Below are 20,340 nucleotides of genomic sequence, written 5' to 3' on the forward strand. Positions count from 1 at the left end.
TTTTGTAACGTGAGCATAATAATGTTGGTATTTATTTAAATTTCTCAGGTTTTTTTGGAGTTATAGGCATATAATTCTGGCTTCCCTTTGCTTGGTTCATGCTGCTTTCTATTTCTGCATTTAACTCCACTCAAAAGTGTTAATAGAGTTTTCCTCTTTTATTTAAAACTACCCACAGAAAAATAATAGTTAAATATACAATCAAGGAGGCAATCATCAACCCCACTCTGGTCACCACCTCCAAAAATGCATCCATATAATAAAAAGACTTGACTAAATGAGTAAAAAAAAAAAAAAAAAAAGAAAGAAAGAAAAGAAAAGAAAATCCACATTGTCAATGTAATTGTACTTTCCCTGCCCTGACAAACACCTTCCGAGAAGTTTTCTTTTTCTAGGTCTTTCCCCCCACCCCCATCCCAGCTCTGATTGGAAGCCAGCCTACCATCGCTCAGCAGTATGATAAGATCTGACTCCTAATTGTTAAATTCCCGAAGCTGTTAATGTATGTCAACATGCAACAGGATGTTCTTTACAGCTGCACATCTTGACTTGGGAGCCAGGCCAAAGGGAGCCATTTATGGAGTAAATCCTGTAAAACCTTCGGTTAGGTTCACAGTCATTGTGAACTCAGGCATTTTCATTGTAAAAGGTCTTTTTCAAGAAATTGACAAAGTAAATATTTTTCAATCCTTTCAAGGGTTTACCGAAGTGAGTGAAAGATTAAAATGCCTTGTTTAAATTACAACTTCAGATGAAAAAAAAATTCTCCATATTTATTGGCTTCAGATGAAAAAAAAATTCTCTGTATTTATTGGCTTCTCCAAGATAGTTGCCCATATACAGACAAACTTGGGAATATGAGATTCGTGATAATCAAACAGGAGGATCTGCAACGTGGACTTAAAGGTCAGTTGATGTATCTGACTTTTGAACTCGGGTATTTATATCTGCAGTGATTTGCAGTGGGCTCAGCAAAAAGAGAATGTTTATATGATTACCTGGGTGTTTTGTTTCTCTTTTATCGCATAACACAGGTTAACAGGTGACCATCACTCCCCCCAAATAAGATATAAACACTACATTCAGTGTTGCTAAAATAAAAAAGCAAATGTATCAGACCAGGGCTGATACCACTTTGATTTTATTTATTTATTTATTTTTTTACATTTATTTATTTATTTATTTATTTATTTATTTATTTATTTTTTATTTTTATTTAAAAAAAAAATTTTTTTTTCAATGTTTATTTATTTTTGGGACAGAGAGAGACAGAGCATGAACGGGAGAGGGGCAGAGAGAGAGGGAGACACAGAATCGGAAACAGGCTCCAGGCTCGGAGCCATCAGCCCAGAGCCCGACGCGGGGCTCGAACTCACGGACCGCGAGATCGTGACCTGGCTGAAGTCGGGCGCTTAACCGACTGCGCCACCCAGGCGCCCCAACATTTATTTATTTTTGAGAAACAGTGAGACAAAGTGTGAGCGGGGGCAGGGACAGAGAGCGAGGGAGACACAGAACCCGAAGCAGGCTCCAGGCTCTGAGCTGTCAGCGCAGAGCCTAACACAGGGCTTGAACTCACAAACCGTGACATCATGACCTGAGCCGAAGTCGGACGCTCAACCGACTGAGCCACCCACGTGCCCCAATTTTTTTTTTTTTAACATTTATTTATTTTTGAGAGACCGAGACAGAGTGCAAGTGGGGGGAGGGGCAGAGAGAGAGGGAGACACAGAAGCAGAAGCATAATTTTTAAAGCTAATTTTGACTTTTGTTTTTGCCTCCTCTGGAGCCTTCCAGCCCTGTGAATGCTCATGGTGCTTCACATCTACCGCTGCTCTTTGGAGGGAAGTCGTGGCTCCTGGCTTTCATTTTACTGCTAGACCTCCTCTCATGCTTGGTCCATGCGAGCTGTCTCAAGGGACTTTTTTTTTTTTTTTTTTTTTTTTTTTTTTTTTTTTTTAACCAAATTTGGGGCCCTGCTAAAATGCTCCAGGATTCTCCTCCGTGCGATCTGTGGCTTCTGCTGTGGGTGGGTGGCCTCGCTCCTTGGGTGGGAGCTGGACCTGGTGATGCACTTGAAACGAACAGAATACGGGAAACGCCCTGGGAGGTCACTCCCAAAGCTAGCATGCAAAGCAAGACCCTCCTCTGACCTGCTCTTAGAGAAGCCAGCCTCCCTGTGGAGACACGTGTGTGGCCCGGAACCAAGGGCAGCCTCCAGCCTGCGGCCCACGAGAAGCAGGATCCTGCCAGCACGCAGAGCTGGGAAGCGGAGGTTAATCAGTGCTGAGCCCACTTGTCCCTCCAGGTGCCCAAAGCCTTGGCGGGCGCCGTGGTAGTTGCCTCAGGTCAGGGCCCAAGATCCTGAGCTACTGAAGCTGAGATAATACTTGTGTTTTATTTATTTATTTATTTATCTATTTATTTATTTATTTATTTATTTATTCGTTCGTTCGTTCGTTCATTCATTCGTTCATTCATTCATTCATTCTGTGTATTTGGTTTCGCGAGAGAGAGAGTGCGGGAAGGGCAGAGAGAGAGGGGGACAGAGGATCCAAAGCGGGCTCTGTGCCAACAGTAGAGAGCCCGATGTGGAGCTCGAACTCCCAAACCGTGAGATCATGATCTGAGCCGAAGTCAGACGCTCAACTGACTGAGTCACCCAGGCGCCCCAAAACTTGCGTTTTAAACTGTTAGATTTGGGAGCCGTTTGTTACGCAGCAGTAAATAACAAACGCAAGGACAGAGGTTTAAGGTGCAATTAAAACGTGCCCTGCCTTTGGGGCGCTCACCATCCGTGTAGTTAGTAAGCTCTGTATTCGCCAAGCATCATGGGTAAACCAAGATGTGACACCATCATTGTCATTTTCTGATGGAGGACTCCAGCAAAAATAATTTCCAAGCTTCGGTTTTGTCGCACGTCTTTTCCAGTTTAATGTTGTGAATAAGCGATACACGCGAATGATGCAATCTTCAAAAGGTACGAAAGGGTACAAAGTGTAAAGACAGTCTTCCCCCTTTCGTGTCAGTGCCCATTTCCCTTCCCACGGTCAACAGCTATTACCAGCTTATCGGTTAACTTTCTAGAGATAGTCTTTGCATTTACAAATGTGTACATTACCAATGTGTACAGACCTATCCCGCCCCCACAAAAAAACTCAGATGGCCGTGGAATTTGACTTTCAACTTGGACTTGAAATCAGGAGTACAGTTGATACACAACAGATTGAAGACTTAATGTAATTTCTGCCACTGGATTCTGCTCTGAACTTAACAGATAAGAAATTAACTTAAGGAAACCGTTGAAAACCTTTGAGAGAAAGAAAGATAACGAGTTGTGTAATGATTGGGCTGAGAGAAACCATCTGGTTTGCCCACTTGGCCTTGGGCCGGATAGTTTTTTTGTGTGTGTGTATTTAAAAAATTTTTTTTTAATGTTTATTAATTTTTGAGAGAGAGCGTGAGTGGGGGAGGAGCAGAGAGAGAGGGAGACACAGAATCCGAAGCAGGGTCCAGGCTCTGAGCTGTCAGCACAGAGCCCGATGCAGGGCTCAAACCCACAAACCGTGAGATTGTGACCGGAGGCGAAGTCAAATGCTTAAATGACTGAGCCACCCAGGCGCCCCAAATGTTTATTTATTTTTGAGAACGAGACAGAGTGCAAGTGGGGGAGGGGCAGACAGAGAGGGAGACACAGAATCCAAAGCAGGCTCCAGGCTCTGAGTTGTCAGCATAGAGCCCGATGCAGGGCACAGAGCCTGACGTGGGGCTTGAACTCACAAACTGTGAGATCATGACCTGAGCTGAAGTCGGACACTTAATGGACTGAGCCACCCAGCCGCCCCAGGCAGGCTAGTATTTAAAACATCCAGATGAGCTCCTCTGGAGAGCCTTCCATAATGAAATATCTTCTTGATCCTCAGGGGAAAGGGGGAGATGAAAATAACTCTCCGTATCAGGAAATGTCCCCACAGTTGTTCCAGTCTTTTCTCCCTAAGAACCCTTCATATTGTGAAAAATTAGGGGTGTGTGTGTGTGTGTGTATGTGTGTGTGTGTGAGGTGGGGGGTTGGTTTGCTTCTGGGACCAAATCACCTTTGGGGAAGTAAGATGCCTCCCGATTAGCTGTGGAGTGAGTCCCGAGAGCAGATGTGAAGAGAAGGGCTTGCTCTCTGTTCTTCTTTTTACTGCCTCAGTGGTAGAGACTCAGAGTAACTGTCGTTAATGGTGTGGGTGGTGTCCCGGGCCGTGGAACAAGTGAACTCCTTCCTCCATTGGCCTTGCGACCTTTGCAACACATCTTAACCTGTTCTTGTCTCCGTTTCCTTTCTGCAAGGTGAAGGTAACGAAGCCTCAGCTTTAAAGGATGGCGGAAGCCTAATTAACATGGTCTGGGAAGACCAATAAATGCCTTGGAAGAAAGGTGCCTTATGAATTTGAGGTGGTTATTATCATTACAGTCATTACATTTAAAATTATAGGCGGCATGCCAAACGAGTCACGACAGAGGTGAAAGAATAATTGGACAGAATTCAGCTGAATACAGATGTTAGTTTTGTTTCCTTAGTGTATAGTATCGGGTTTGAATGGAATTGGATCGTAAAGGACGCTCGCCAGATAGGTCGATGCATTACATTTATTGTTCGGAGCATGGTCGGGGAGAGCACCTTACAAATAACAAGGATGGTGGTTATTCAGCAACTCACGGCTCCTTTGACTAGAGTCCAATGTATGGTCTGTTCCTTGTTCTGGCATCGTTAGTAGAAATTTCTTCTTTTTTTTTTATATTTCCTTATTTATTTTTGAGAGAGAGCAAGAGAGAGAGAGTGGGACAGAAGCAGAGACAGAGACAAAGGATCCTAAGCAGATTCTGCACTGAGAGTGAAGAGCCCGACATGGGGCTCGAACTCACGAACCGTGAGATCATGACCCTGAGCCGAAGTCAGACGCTCAACCAACGGAGCCACCCAGGCGCCCCAGTAGATACTTATTTTTATTCTCAAGCAACACATGAATGGATAGATTTCAAGTGAACGCTTGCTTATTTCACTGCTCTCTGACAAGACCTCTGTCTATATGTAGAAGTCTGTGAACCAGTTAATGTTCCTTTATTTTAGGCCACTCCTCTGTGACCCCGATGATATGGAGTGAGAATTCCTTCTTCCTTCCTGCCTCCTTTCTCCATCTCCTTCCTTCCTTCCTTCCTTCCTTCCTTCCTTCCTTCCTTCCTTCCTTCCTTCCTTCCACCAAACATTTGAGTACCTGCTATGTGCCAGGCACTGTTCTAGATGTTCTGAATTCATCAGACAAAAAGAGATCATGTCCCTGCCCTCAAGGAGCTTCCGTTCTCATGGGGAGAGACAGAGAATAAGTGCGCTAACAGGTGTTTGCGGGCTGGTGATAAATACAACCGGGGGGGGAAAATAATTTGGGACAAGGGGGTAGAGAGTGACCATGAAGGTTTACTGTTCTGCATGGGTGACTAGGGAGGCCACAAGGTGAGCGTTTGTCCACAACCATCTATGAGATACCTACTGTGTGTTGGGCTGTGTTTATCCACAACCATCTATGAGATACCTACTGTGTGTTGGGCTGTGTTTATCCACAACCATCTATGAGATACCTGCTGTGTGTTGGGCTGTGTTTATCCACAACCATCTATGAGATACCTACTGTGTGTTGGGCTGTGTTTATCCACAACCATCTATGAGATACCTGCTGTGTGTTGGGCTGTGTTTATCCACAACCATCTATGACATACCTACTGTGTGTTGGGCTGTGTTTATCCACAACCATCTATGAGATACCTACTGTGTGTTGGGCTGTGTTTATCCACAACCATCTATGAGATACCTACTGTGTGTTGGGCTGTGTTTATCCACAAACATCTCTGAGATACCTACTGTGCTCTCGGTGCCCAGTTACCACGGCATTTAAACTGTGCAGGCTCACCTGCCCAGTGCCCCTGGTTCTCCTTTACATCGCTTTCCATATCACTTCCCACGTTCTAACAGACTTGAACATGTACTTCTGTCCGTCTCTCCCACCGGAACGTCCACTCCCTGAGGGAAGGGAGTTTTGTTTCTTTTGTTCAGATGTGTGCCTAGCATCTAGTGAAAGCAGCTGCCTCTCTCGCTGAAAGGTTTTCCGCGAGCCCTGTGCCTGCGCTGCCTTCGCTTTGCCTCTGTCTTGATCATCTGCAAGCCAGAGGACCGTAGGAACTTCCTACAATCTTGTTCGGCCACAGATTGACATCATCTCTCCTAGGAGTCCCTGGTCAGGGTTATCATTTCTAAACTGCATATCTGATTAGGCAAGTTCCGGTAGAAGAGGCCCCAGGCTCTTTACACAGACGGTTTCCCTCCTTCCACGCTCTGCTTATGCTTTAAACCCCAGAGCCGTCCTCACTCGTCCTGGGACGTCCCTGCCCCTTCCCACATCTCCATGTCCTCGCTGTCCCCGATACCTCTCTGTCACAGTGTAGCTCCTTCTGTGGACCCCTATTCCTGTCTGTCTCCCCCGAGACTGAACCTTCAGAAGGACGGGAGCCGTGACTTCCCCACCAGCAGCTGACTGAGTACGTGTTGGAAGGCTTGGAGACGTTTGTCCAAAGCACGAGAAGCTCCTCATGGCCTCTGCTTGCTTAGCCTACAAATTCCAAATGCCTGTCACCTGCAAGGCCTTCCCAGCCTTGCCTCAGTCTACCTCTCCAGCCTCCTCTTTCAACCATCATTTTCCAACCCCCACCTACACTGTAGGTGTAATCCTGCCTCCCATGGTTTCATCTCGTGAAATGCCTCTCTTCTCTCACTTCCCTGATCACCACCCAACTTGACCTTCAGGGCCTGACTCAAATAACTTCCCTCCTCTCTCCATCCTTTCTTGGAGTCCCTGCTCTCCTCTGTGGCTTCTTCTTTTAGCACCTGTCACACTGAATTATGGTGAGATGTGTATTTGTCCCTGTTGCTGCATAGACCATGCATATGAAGATAAAGCTCCTATTTTATATGTCACTATATACTTTACATACCTCTATATATTTCATATTTATATATATATATCTTTATGTGTTTGCAGATATCATTAAAAATTTTTTTAATGTTTATTTTTGAGGGAGAGAGCATAAGCAGGGGGAGACACACAAAGAAACAGAGGGAGACACAGAATGCGAAGCAGGCTCCAGGCTCTGAGCCGTCAGCACAGAGCCTGACGCGGGGCTTGAACCCACGAACTGTGAGATCGTGACCTGAGCTGAAGTCCGACGCTTAATCGGTTGAGTCACACGGGCGCCCCTGCAGATATCTTTAATATACTTCGTATATATTTCTAACTTGTTGATCACATGATTTGGGGGTTAATAGAAGAAATGGTGGAATTTTACAATTTTGGAGGCCTGCTCCCTATGTCTGTAACTCACCGATGTTAACAGAGTTACAGGTTTGACCGCCGTGCAGGAAGGTTTCCTGTGGTGGGAATTCGTGGCTTTACAGTGTGGCTTGTTTGTCTCAAAGCCAAAGGGAGAGCCTGCCTGTTTCTTCTGAGAGATTTTTCATGAGTTTCTGGGCCTCAGGCTGTGCCTTCCTGTGTCTTCCTGAATGTGGTTTTCCTGCTTCATTCAAGAAAAATGTGGAGGGCGCCCCTTGACGTTACTGAAAAACTAAATTCTCTTGTTTGACACTACTCGGATCTTTGGAAACTGGATGTGTCCTGATCAGATCATTGGTCTCCAGCATCGGGGACTGTAGGAAAATTTAGACCTGAGACAGCACCCCAGAGCTGCTGTGCGTGTGGCCTGAGTGACCGACTCCTGAGGCTGGTCACTTATCACAAAGGAAACACTGCGACAGACTTAAAGTGCAGGTGCCTAAAAATGTCTACTCAGCCTGATTTTTAGAAGCTTAGTCAGGGAAACCTGGTAACCTCAGATCACTTAGGAATTAGGAAGAAGGTGAACTGAAGGGTCAGAAGCAAAGCAGAAGAGGGAATTGTCTTGCAATATGAGATGCCCAAAGCCCACTCCTGGGGGGGGGATGGGCTCTATGAAGCTCACTAAAGCCATCTGTATGTGCAAAGGACTGCTAACCTATTCGCTAGAGTAGGGGGCTTGTCCCCAAGAGAAATGGCTCTTTTGTGAGTTTATGAATTGTTTGGGGGGGTGGGAAATGACCATCTTAGTTTTTCCATCAGCTGTACTGGAACTGAATCCAAATTTCCTCCTGATAAAAATTGAAGTCCATATCTCTACTAGAGAGGGGACATTAGATAACCCTTGTCTGACTGTCCCTTTTCTGTTCTTCCAGCTCTCTTTAACAGTAGGGCATGCTGAGGGGCACCTGGGTGGCTCAGTCGGTTGAGCGTCCGACTTCGGCTCAGGTCGTGGTCTCGGGGTTTGTGATTTCGAGCCCCATAGCGAGCTCTGTGCTGTTAGCTCAGAACCTGGAGCCTGCTTCGGATTCTGTATCTCCCTCTCTCCCTGACCCTCCCTTGCTCGTGATCTGTCTCTCAATTTCTCTCTCTCAAAAATAAACATTAACACACACACACACGCACACACACACACACACACACACACAGCAGGGCATGCTGAGATGTTTTCCCTTTTAGGTGTATCGCCGTGCACTTGAAATCTGCCTCAGTAGGCAGGCGCCAGTATACCTGACCTTGTATGTGCTTTGCCCCACGGACAAGCCACTCTTCTGGCTAGCTCGAGGTCCCCATCCCACCTGTCCTTCTCCTCCAGGCCTTTGCCCCCCGCCCCCTTGAAGCTTTTGTCTCACAGTGGGTTCCAGGGAGTTCCTCGGTGAGTCCCAGTGGGCCGGAACGAGTAGAAGGAGCTTTGTGTCTCATGCAGGCCACAGAGTGAGCCAGGTGAAGAGTGGGGAGAGGGCTTCTGCCAGTCCACGCTGAACAGAAAGAAACATTGTTGCAATGGTGACTAAATCCCATGGTACCATTTTGTGTAGAACACAGGCCTCTCAAGGCAAAGGAGCATTTTGTGGATGACCCTGGAAAGAGATCCCTTCTGATCTTCGCATAGCAAACTCAAATCTTTGAGTCTCTGGGTGAGATTCAAGAAAAAGGAGTTCCGGGCATGATGGGTTGTGAGCAGGATGCTGGGACTGGACTGATTAGATTTGAATCTGGGCTCTACAACATGCTGGTTGTGGGATCCCGGGAGAGTTTCTAGGCCTCGGTGTCTTCATCTGTAAAATGGAAACGACAGAATCTAATCTCCCTGGGCCCTCGTGAGCTCCAGACGCATTTGCTTATTTAATGTTAAGTGCTTGGGAGAGTCCCTGGCACATAGTATCAGCTCAAAAACTGCTGGCTAGTGTTATCAACACATTAAATCAGAATAACAAGTAAACAGTTCTTGGAGACTCTATGTCATTTGCTGTGTGTCTGGAATGCTCCTGGCATGGCCCTTCCGATGAACCAGCTCTCCAAGCCCCGTCTCCATTTTTTCCGGGGTCCTCTTTGGTGTTTCCTGCCACTTGAGGTAATCCACAGGCTAACTACTTCCTGCTTTACTTTGGCACCCAAGGGGCCTAACGCAGAGTTTCTTGCCAGTCATTGCTGATTTTAACCAAACCAGGAACTGGTGAATAAATGGCCTTCCACTTGTGGTGATTTGGAGTGGAAAGGCCATGGACGTCCCTGAAAGGGCTCTAGAGAAACTGGTTTTAACCTGAGGAAGGGTTCTAATCAGAGCATGGAGGAGGGAGCCAATTAGAGCTTCATTTCCAGCCCTACAGGGCAGATCTGGGCAGAAAACAGGGCTGGGGCAGTGATGGCTGGGCTCTCGTGGTTTTGAGCAGTGCAGACACTCCGCTCTTGTTTCTTTCTGAGATGCCCCTCCCCTTAACACGCCTGGGCGGGGCGAATGTTGAACAAAGAGGTGACATGTGGTCTGCCTCTGCACTCTTCCCAAAGCCCCCTGTCCCTTGGCATCAGGACCTTGCTCAGATAACCTGGGAGGACCTGTCTCCTCGCTGGGAACTTGCCTACCAGATCCTTCAAGGGGGAGGCGGAGGGTGGGAACTTGGGTGTTGCCTCCATATTCAGGTTCGTCAGTTAGTTTCTGCACAGCTGGGAAAAGAAAAACATATCTGGATTTTTATTTGTAGCCGTCCTCACCCTCTGCTGGCTTCTTGGCTTTTTAATTAGCTAAAAAATGATGGCTGGTATGGTCAGCCCAAGGGTTAAGCTTCCCGCCTGGGCGTGTGTTTCATTTTACAGCATAACTCATTTCCTCCCTGCATCAGTTTCCAGTTGTCCTGGCTGGGCGTTTGTTACCAGCTTGGCATGAGATGTCTCTTGCCCTTTATTTTTTAGAACTTAAAGTAAGGATTAGCAATGTAATATTATGAATCCTGTGTATTGAATTGGGTAGAATACACAATAGAGAAAAAGCCTTCAAAGCTTAGCTGTTTTTGGCAGGTAAGCAGTAAAATGGCCTTGTAGAATTTTAATCTAGGGTGTTTTATCCTCCCTCAGTTCCCCTGGCTGGTTACTTTGAGGATTTAGAAGTGGCTTTGGAGAGTGATTCTAGGATTCTTCTCAGTGGCTTGGAAAAAATATTCTTCCTCTGTCCTTATACAAGCATATGATGTCTGTCTAGGGTATTTATAGTGCGGACATACATCGTGAGAAACTGCCAATTGTCTAGGTTTTTACTCTGTAATTAAAAAAAATCAATTTAGAGCTCCCTGTGTGTTTTGATTCACGAAGGCTCAGTTACATGCTGGTTTAATGCTATAAAACCGAGATGCCTGGCAAGTCTTTTTCTTTTTTTTTTTTTTTTTTAATATTTATTTTGAGGGGACGGAGAGACAGAGAGAGAGAGAGAGGGAGACGGATGATTTGAAGCAGGCTCTGCACCGACAGCACAGAGCCCGATGCGGGGCTCATACTCACGAACCATGAGATCATGACCTGAGCCGAAGTCGGACACTTAACCGACTGAGCCACCCAGGCGCCCCGCCTGGCGGGTCTTAAAGCCAGTCTTGCTTTCTGTCTCAGGAGCTAGAGCTGGATCAGGTGGGATAAACCTAGAATCAGAGGGACGTGTGCCACTGTCTTCTCCCTAACCCCCAGGCAATGTCTGTGCTGGACTTGAGGCCTCCCAGAGAGGTAATGATCTGCCCTTAGTTCTTAGAGTTAGAGCCTTTACTGCTGGAAGCCCTTCCTGAGGCTCCATGTTGCCTTGAGGAAAAACTCTAAGGTCCTTAATGCTGTTGATACTCTGCTTACCCCTCACACCCTCCCGTTCACTTTCCCTTTCACCCTCCCACTTCCCAGCCCAGGGAAAGTCTTGGGTTCCGAGAATAGGCTATATGCCTTCTTCCCTCTAGCCCTTTGCAAATACTCTGCCTTCTGCCTGGAACGCCCTTTCCCTTCCAGTCACCTGCCTCTCTCCTGCGTGTCCCCTGGGTCAGTTTAGATGTTCATTCCTACAGCACCTCCTCTAGGAAAGGCTTTCTTGGTCCCTCCTAGGACCGATAGGTGCCCCTGCTGGTAGGCATCCTAGGTTGATCTCCATCATAGCCCCTACCACATGGGATTGAAATCGCTTATTTACCTATGGGTCTCTACCCTTATACTAGAGCTTCTCAATGTGTGGTCCCTGGACGGCAGTATTAGCATCACTGAGGAGCTTGCTAGAAGTGCAGATTCTCAGCCCTTGGCTCTGACCTCCTGCATCAGAAATTCTGAGAGTTGGGCCTACTAATTTGCAATTAACAAGCCCTCCGGGGAAGTCTGATGCCAGGCAGGACTTGAGAACCTGCTGAGCGGAACCGTAGGCCCTGTGAAGGTGGGGATCTATTACGTTCTATGTGCCACTGTGTCCCTAGCCTGTAGCACACTGCCTGGCTCAGAGTAGTAGATCCTTAAGAAATACCTCCAGAAATAATCAGTTATTCTTTGGGCAACTTGTCCGGTCCAGAAATTTTTAGCCAAAATCAATTTAAATCTCTTTGTTCTCTAGAGGAGGTAACGAACAACTGAGTACTTTTTGTTGTTGTTGGGGTAAAATTGAAACAAAATAACAAAACTTACCATTTTAACCATTTTTAACTGTACATTTCAGTGGCATTAAGTAAATCTTTTTTTTTTTTTAATGTTTATTTTTGAGAGAGAGAGAGAGAGAGAGCGCGCGCGCGAGCAGAGTGGGGGAGGGGCAGAGAGAGAGGGAGGCACAGAATCCGAAGCAAGCTCCAGGCTCCGAGCTGTCAGCCCAGAGCCCGACGCGGGGCTCGAACTCACAAGCTGTGAGATCATGACCTGAGCCGAAGTTGGACGCCTAACTGACTGAGCCACCCAGGCGCCCCGAAGTCGATCTTTATTGTCGTACAGCCATCACCACCGTCCATCTCAAGAACTTCATCTTCCCAAACTGAAACTCTTCCCGTTAAACAGGAGTCCCCATCTCCGTGTATGCCCAGTCCCTGATAACACTGTTCTACTTTCTGTCTCTATGAATTTGACTGTCTCTAGATACCTCATATAAGTGGGATCATAGTGTGTCCTTTGGGGACTGGCTCATTTTACTCGGCATCATAGCTTCAAGGTTGTAGCATGCGTCAGAATTTCCTTTTTAAGGCAGAATTCTATTCCATTCTATGGCTATACCACACTTTGTTCACCCATTCATCAGTTGATGGCCATCTGAGTTGTTTCTACCTCTTAGCTATGATGACTAAGGTCGCTGTGAACACACGTGTACAAATACCTACTCAAGTTTCTGCTTCTGTTCATCTGGGGATATACCCAGAGGTGGAATTGCTAGAGGATATGGTAATTCCGTGTTTAATTTTTTTTATTATTTATTTTTATTTTTTATTATTTTTCTATGCTTGATTTTTTTTTTATTTGAGAGAGAGACAATGCAAATGGGGGAGAGGGACAGAGGGAGAAAGAATCTCAAGGAGGCTCCACACTCAGTGCAGAACCCAATGTGGGGCTCGATCCCACGACCCTGGCATCATGACCTGAGCTGAAATCAATAGTCGGACGCTCAACTGACTGAGCCACTCAGGCGCCCTTGTATGTTTGAGGTTTAAAGGAAACACCAACCATAATGTTTTCCACAGTGGCATCACTTTATATCCCACCAGCAATGAACAAGGATTCCAACCTCTCCACATCTTTACCAACACTTGTTATTTTCTGGTTTTTGACAGCCAAGAACTTAAAAGAGAAAAGCTTACTTGAGGATAATGTCAGAGAAAGTGCTCTGAACTGTCTTAAATGTATTTCCTTGATCACTTAAAACTTAAAATACGCTGAGGACTTATTGTATAATAAGTTGTTGAATTAAAAGAAAATCGTTAGAGGGGCACCTGAGTGGCTCAGTCAGTTAAGCGTCTGACTCTTGACTTCAGCTCAGGTCGTGATCTTGTGGTTCAGGAGATCGAGCCCCACGGCGGGCTCTGTGCTGACAGCATGGAGCCTGCTTGGGATTCTCTCTCTCCCTCTCTCTCTCTGCCCATCCCCTGCTCATACTCTCTCTCAAAAATAAAAGAAACATTTAAAAAAATGTTAAAAAAAAAAAAAAAGAAAACAAAAATTGAAAATTCCAGTTGACCCATGGAAAGGTTTGTTGGAATTTGAAAAACAAAAAAGCATATGAAACTTTACATAGTGAAATGTTACTGGTTCCCGATGCAGTTTGTGGAAACAACTCCAACTATAGGGAATAGTTTTTTGACAACCCTTCTATACTTGGAATTTATCCTAAGGAAATCACTGAATAACTGCAAGAGTGTATGTTCAAGAAGTTTCATTTAGCCCCCGAATTTCATAGAATTGCAGATGTCAGTTATCTTTGGATCAAGGGAAGTAATTTCTTTTTTTTTTTTTTCCAAGGGAAGTAATTTCTATCAACACCTGGTTGGCATCTCTTAGAGTTCTTTAAAAAAAAAAAAAAAAAAAGTTTAAGGCTCTAAAGTCATTGTGATGTATCCTATCTGGGAAGCACACTACATATCCGGAAATACCTATGGGTTTGGTAGTTTAAGTGACAGAGATACATCCCGTTGGAAAGACATCATAAGTGCTCAAAGGGAAAAGTGGAAGAGCAAGAAAGTAGACTTCTGTGTTGATGTTGTATGTATGGACCTTATACCAATGTTCCATGTACATATCTTTGATTTGCCCTAACTTCAGGATCAGCACTAAAGCTCGTCCTACTCGAGGAGGTATTTAAACTAGGAAACCTATATGTCATTGTACATTTGTCAAGCCCCATACAATGGACAACACAGAGACCGAACCCTAATGTAAACTGCAGACTTGAGTTAATAGTTAATTATAATGTGTCAATATTGGCTCCTCGCTTGGAACAAATGTATCATACTAATACAAAATATTCATCACAGCTTCAAGACCAAGGGCTAAGGGGCTGGATTGGGCATTTTCTGTACTTCTTGCTGAATTTTTCTGTAAACCTAAAACTATTTTTGAAAAAGTCTAATTAGAAAAAAACATTTTTTTTTTAAGCTGATGAATTTAAGAAACTTCGTGCCAGAAGGGATCTCAGACATCTTCTAGAAAAGCCTTAGGACCTGTTCCCCGGTCTAGTTTCAGGTATGGATTAGCAGTCTATTGTTTTGAAAAGCATTCCGTGGGATTCTTGCGTGCGGTCAGGTTTTAGAACCAGTGATCTGGTCAGGAACCTTCGCTGACAGATGAGAATCTGAGTCCGGGTGGGGATGTGGCCTGCCTAAGGCCATACAGCGAATGCCTGCTGTGCTGGACCAGAGTGTAGGTCTCTCTCCACTACTTTGTACTATCTCGGGGACCTCCGGAAAGGCCACTGCATTTTATCCTAACGGTTACTTGCAGCGTAGATGGCACAATTTCTCTGGTCTCTTTAAAAAGAAAGAAGGAGGGGGCGGGAAATGATGCCGCTGGCCCCTTGGCTGGACAAATCCAAGCTCCTCTTGTTCTAAGAAAATCTTTTTGGTGAAGGTATTTTTGATGACTTCTTTCACTTTTAGTAATAAAAATTCTCAGTGATTACTGATTCTAGAACATGTTATTCCAGTTAGACATTCTGATCTTTTTAAATGCTTTCTCTGGGACAGAAGCCATTTTTTTTTTTTTTAAACTGTAGAGGTGCAATTTAATTAGAATCCATTAAATACAGATTTGAGGCGTGTGAATGATATCTATTTATGTTAGCTGTATTTCTCTGAAACAACTTTTGGGCTTTACAGTTTTGTTTCTGCAATGTCCTGGTGAACAAAGAGCAGGGTGATCATATTTTCTTGTCAGAGTTTCACGAAGGGGAAAAGCTGTCACAGGAGGTCTGGGAATAAACTCCAGGCCGTGCATTACTCATGTGCTGTATCTTGTGGGAGCCACTGGCTTCTCTTTCCCTCAAGGGAGACCGGTTTTCAGTTTGGCAAAGGTGGGAGGGAAAAGTGAAGGTAGGGACGGGCTGGCTCTGGGAGGGGGTCCTCAGGCATTTCTGGAACTGGCTCTGCTCTGCACGCCCTGTTCCCAGCCTTTGGGGTCTTGGGGACAGGACTTTCCCCTCAGGTGGACCTAGGACAGAGGCTCATGAGATGTTCCATCCACCCAGGCCTTCTCCCACAGTGACTGTTTTTAAAATGTGAATCCCCTGAGACTATTAATTATGTTGCTACACTGAATTCATCTGTGGCTTTCTGCCATTTATATTTCTGTGTGCTCATTAAAATCACTGATCACTTTTAGTCATTCTCTTTGCCCCCTTGTACACGGGAGCGATTGGCAAACCTGGAGAAGTCCCGTACCATGGCACGACCCCCTTCCTGTTGGTGCGCAGAGAGCTTGGCGTGCTGGCTCTCTCCGGCGCCTTTGAGTTTGGGCGCTGGCGACAAAGTGGAAGAATCTCCTAGTGGCTCTCCTTCGTGGTGGGAAGGATGGGAGGGTGTCAGCAACACCAGTCGGAGAGAATTAGCGTTGAGGTGCAGTTGACTTGCCAAGGCTCAGGACTGGTGGTGGGTTTCCCAACAGTGGTAATGGATTTGTTTTGAGTCATCCTAACTTAAAAAAAAATTTTTTTTCCCCTGGTTCCTTTTGACATGAGGTGTCAGAGACCTGTCAGGGATGAAAGGTTCACAAAGCACCTTTCTTTTTTGTTCCCTTGCCATATTTAGCTTGCTACCATTGGGGTCACCATTTTAGATGGAAATGTGGCCTGGGGAAAGTCCCTGGAAGTCATAAGTATCTTGCCTGGATGTTAATAATAAAGTCACTGTGGTAATATAATAGCCCTGGTAAACTTGAGTTCCTGGAGGCGAGCTGGACCCTAGACCGACCACCCACTCTGGAGTGCTGGATGAGGGATTCTGTCTTCACAGAACGAGGAAAGGGAGCAAAGCATGGTGGGATCTGTGGATTTTTCTAAAAAGTCTCCCAAGGAAATGATGTATACACACACATAAATGGCTTTCTACTTGTAAACAGTGCCTGAAGAGTGACTTCTAGTGATTTCCGGGCGATATTAAGTAAAAGAAGCAAATGCAAAGGGGCATATATGTTGCACTTCTGTATATGAAAGATAAAAAATAGGCAATACAGGGGCGCCTGGGTGGCGCAGTCGGTTAAGCGTCCGACTTCAGCCAGGTCACGATCTCGCAGTCCGGGAGTTCGAGCCCCGCGTCAGGCTCTGGGCTGATGGCTCGGAGCCTGGAGCCTGTTTCCGATTCTGTGTCTCCCTCTCTCTCTGCCTCTCCCCCGTTCATGCTCTGTCTCTCTCTGTCCCAAAAATAAATAAACGTTGAAAAAAAAATAGGCAACACATATATCTGCTTATCTTTTTGAAAAGAAACGCAGGGAAAAGAAGCAAAAATTAGTGAAGTTAATTACCAACAAGGAGTGGGTGGCAAAAAGAAGGGGATGTGTGAGAGAGAGCCACTTGGCTAAGTAAACCTTTTTGCAATGTTTTTGTTTTGACTTTTGGGAGCACGTTCATGTTCTACATATTCAAAAACGAAATTTAAGCCAACAAGGAAGGAAGGAAAAACCCTAAGGTGGAAAACAAAATGAAATGAATGAACCCAATTGCTTTTCAAGATTTTTTCTTAATGTTTATTTAGTTTTGTGAGAGAGAGAACAGACAGAACGTGAGCTGGGAGAGCCACAGAGAGAGGGAGACATAGAATCTGAATCAGGCTCTAGGCTCTGAGCTGTCAGCACAGAGCCCAACGCGGGGCTCAAACTCGTGAATCACAAGATCATGACCTGGGCCGAAGTCAGATGCTCAACTGACGGAGCCACCGAGGTGGCCCCCCAATTGCTTTTCAAATGAATACCACAACCACAAAGAAGAGGGGGGGGGGAAGAGAATGAATCCAAGGAACTATGAACACAGTATTTTACTGTCAATACTCAGTCTTCGACAATGTGTGGGACAAAGGCAAAAAACATCCTCAACTGGTTTTATATAGTGATTTTGGCAAAGCGATTCTGAGGCAGTTGTATGTTAACACTGTATGTCAACATTGATGTTAACATTGTATGTTAACATTGATGTTAACATGTATGTTAACATTGATCAAATGAATAAGTGTATGGTTTGGGGAGCCAAGCTTCTCACTGAGGAAGAAGGAACATACAATAGTTGTAGTTGTGGGGATCAGTTAGAATTGGAGGTTTTGTCATGAGCTCAATTTCTGAAATGTGTATGCAGAAGCATTCCCGTATAACATGTATGTGTTTGTATGTGCGAGTGTATCTGTATGTATGTGTGTATATTCTGTCCACCAAAGGGCCAAAAAGCAAAGACACCCCAGCAGCAATGAGTGCATCTAGTGCCCAGACCTTGGTCTCTAATGCCCTTCCCCACCCAAAGGAATGGGCTGCGGTAGGACAGGTGCAGTGAACCCGGAACACCTTGTTCCTTTCCAAAGTAGGGTTCCTTTCCAAACCCTACTCCAAAGTATGGAAATACTCAAAGAATGATGAGGGCCCACCACAGGACATATGTGCCAGCTTGATGGGACTCCCACTGGTCACAGCTGGGGCAATTTGAACACTAAAGTAACTGTGGGCAGTAAGGAGTTATAAACCGTTAGGGAAAATAGAATTTAGGCTTCCATATTGATAACTGGTTGGTAAATAGACAAATAACCGGGAAGAAGGGAGACCCTGCTTCCAATGGAATGCTCAGGCCGGCTGACGCATACTGGAGCTGGGAGTCCTGTTCTGGGCACCATGATAGCCAAGACTGGATGGGGCAAGAATCCCCAGGGGACGCCGCAACCAGGAGGAAATTTTGATAACGAGCAGGACATTCCCATTGTCTTCGAGTGTCTCTCCACAGATTACAAGTTAACAAAAATACAGTGGAGAAATCAGACAACACCTTGACCGAGTGGTGAGAGTTAAATCAGCAACGAGGGGCAGAGGACAGACACTATGTGCCTCTGGCTGTGGCGTCCCGAGGAGGACACAGCATCACCTATGGCATGTTGCAGCAAGGGTGCATAACTTGGATTCAGTGGTGAGCAAACATCAAAGCCCAAATGAGGAATGCTCTGTTGAAAAGGAGAGGAGAGGAGAGGAGAGGAAAAGGTGGGGTGGAGACTGTATTCTTTAAAAACCTCAGTGCATCAATGACCAAAAAAAAAAAAAAAAAGAAAAGAAAAGAAAAGAAAAGAAAAGAAAAGAAAAAAAAACATTCCAGATTAAAGGACTTGGCCATTTGAAGTAATCTCTGATTCTAGTTTGGATCTCATCCTGGAGGAAAACCACTAAAGACATTATTGAGTCAATGACAAAATCAGAATATTAGATAATGTATTAATGTTGAACTGTATAAAGGTGATAGCTACATTATGATTAAGGGGATGGAAGAGACTACCCCGGAAGTAGTTAGGGGTCCAGGGATGTGGTGTCACTTACCCTCAAAAGGTTCTGGCGTGGGCGCGCGCGCACACACACACACACACACACACACACACACACACCGCACACACGTGAAGAGTGAGCTAAGCGTAAAGCAATTGGTGTAAGATGTTAACGGATGAATGTGGGTCAGCAACAACAAAGATTGCTAATCTGGAAATGGTCTGTGGTTCGGCAGATGATTTTTCTTTTCTTTTGCTTTTCTAGGAAGTTTTTGGCAAATTTGTGGCTCTCTTATGGATCCTAATTCAGAGCGGCCTGGGTGGATTAACTTCAGAGACCGCTTTCTCCTTGGCAGATAGAGAATTTGAAAATTGCCCAGACATGCCTTTGATGTGCTAATTCCTTTGCTAAAAGGGAAGGAGGGAGAAGCAGAGCCAGCACGGTCCTTAAAAACACCAGTTCTGGAGTGACATGGACCATGATTGCAGTTCCAGCTTGCCACTTAACTAATTGTATGACATTGAGGAAATCCCTAACCTCCAAACCTCGGTTTCCTTATCTGTAAGATGGGAACAGTAATGGTATGTGATTCTCACAAATCCAATTCCTGCGGGGGCAGGGGAGGGTCCGGCTGGGCTGGCCGGGTGGGGACCGTGGCAAGTGGGGCACAGGACACATCACTCAAAAGAAGAGCTGCTACCCCACCCCCGCTGATGGTTGTCTTGTCCAAATGTTTTCAACCCAAGAAAATTGGGAAATCTGGATTTTATCCAAAATCAACAGATTTTTAAAAATGAGGCTAATTAAAATGTAAATAAACCAGGAACCCTCACAGAGCCAAATAACACAGGCCGCAATTTACATTCAACTGGCAGGGGGTAGTTGCTGCTCTAACTCCAGTGGGGTCGGGGAGGCGGTCTGGGCGCTTGGGAATCTAATGTCTGTGCCCAGAAAGGCTGCCCCCATGTTCCGCTCTACAGGGTTCATAAGAGAATATGGGAGGATTTTCTGTAGTCAAGGCCTGGAAAGATTAGGCTATTGACTACTTCTGTCTATTCTGTAAACAGTTAAAAGTTACAGGCTCCCTCTGGGAGCTTGCCTGTGTCAACAGTTGAGGCTGAGCAGCTGACCAGGGAGGGAGCCCAGCCTGGGATCCACAGATAGTGAAGAAATCAATCATTAAACACGCAAATAATCAAGGATTAACTGGATTAAGCCGTCGACGTGAAACTGCCAAAACCATAAGAAATTTCCTCGAGGATTTTTTTTGTCTTGGTAGGGAAAACAAAAATGAGAAGATTCGGTGTCTTATAACCTTTCCCTTTCCAAATGTTGACGTGGTTCTATGATACGTGAGTTGTACTGCTCAACCGGGAGGCTATCCTAGGAGCAGTTTCATAAAGCAGTTCTGATGCGAGTGTAATATGTGAACACGAGAATACGTTCGGCGCGGGGCTCTCCAATGTACAACTACACATTGTTGATAAACAAGCAAGAC

The 20,340-nt window shown here is 45.4% G+C and overlaps 1 protein-coding gene across 3 annotated transcripts in view; it reads left to right on the forward strand.

The window, feature by feature from the left end:
• ATP8B1 (ATPase phospholipid transporting 8B1) overlaps positions 1–20,340 on the forward strand; it is a 125,959-nt gene that overhangs the window by 20,472 nt on the left and 85,147 nt on the right. The window contains exon 1 of one of the 3 annotated variants that reach the window (XM_030336245.1): positions 14,395–14,588. The exons of the other annotated variants lie outside the window; for them this stretch is intronic. The gene's annotated coding sequence lies outside the window, so the exon portion shown is untranslated. Of the gene's footprint in view, positions 1–14,394; positions 14,589–20,340 lie in introns of those variants that run through there. 3 annotated transcript variants of the gene reach the window in all.

This window comes from Lynx canadensis, chromosome D3, assembly GCF_007474595.2.
Source record: "Lynx canadensis isolate LIC74 chromosome D3, mLynCan4.pri.v2, whole genome shotgun sequence".
In the NCBI taxonomy this organism is placed as follows: Eukaryota; Metazoa; Chordata; class Mammalia; order Carnivora; family Felidae; genus Lynx; species Lynx canadensis.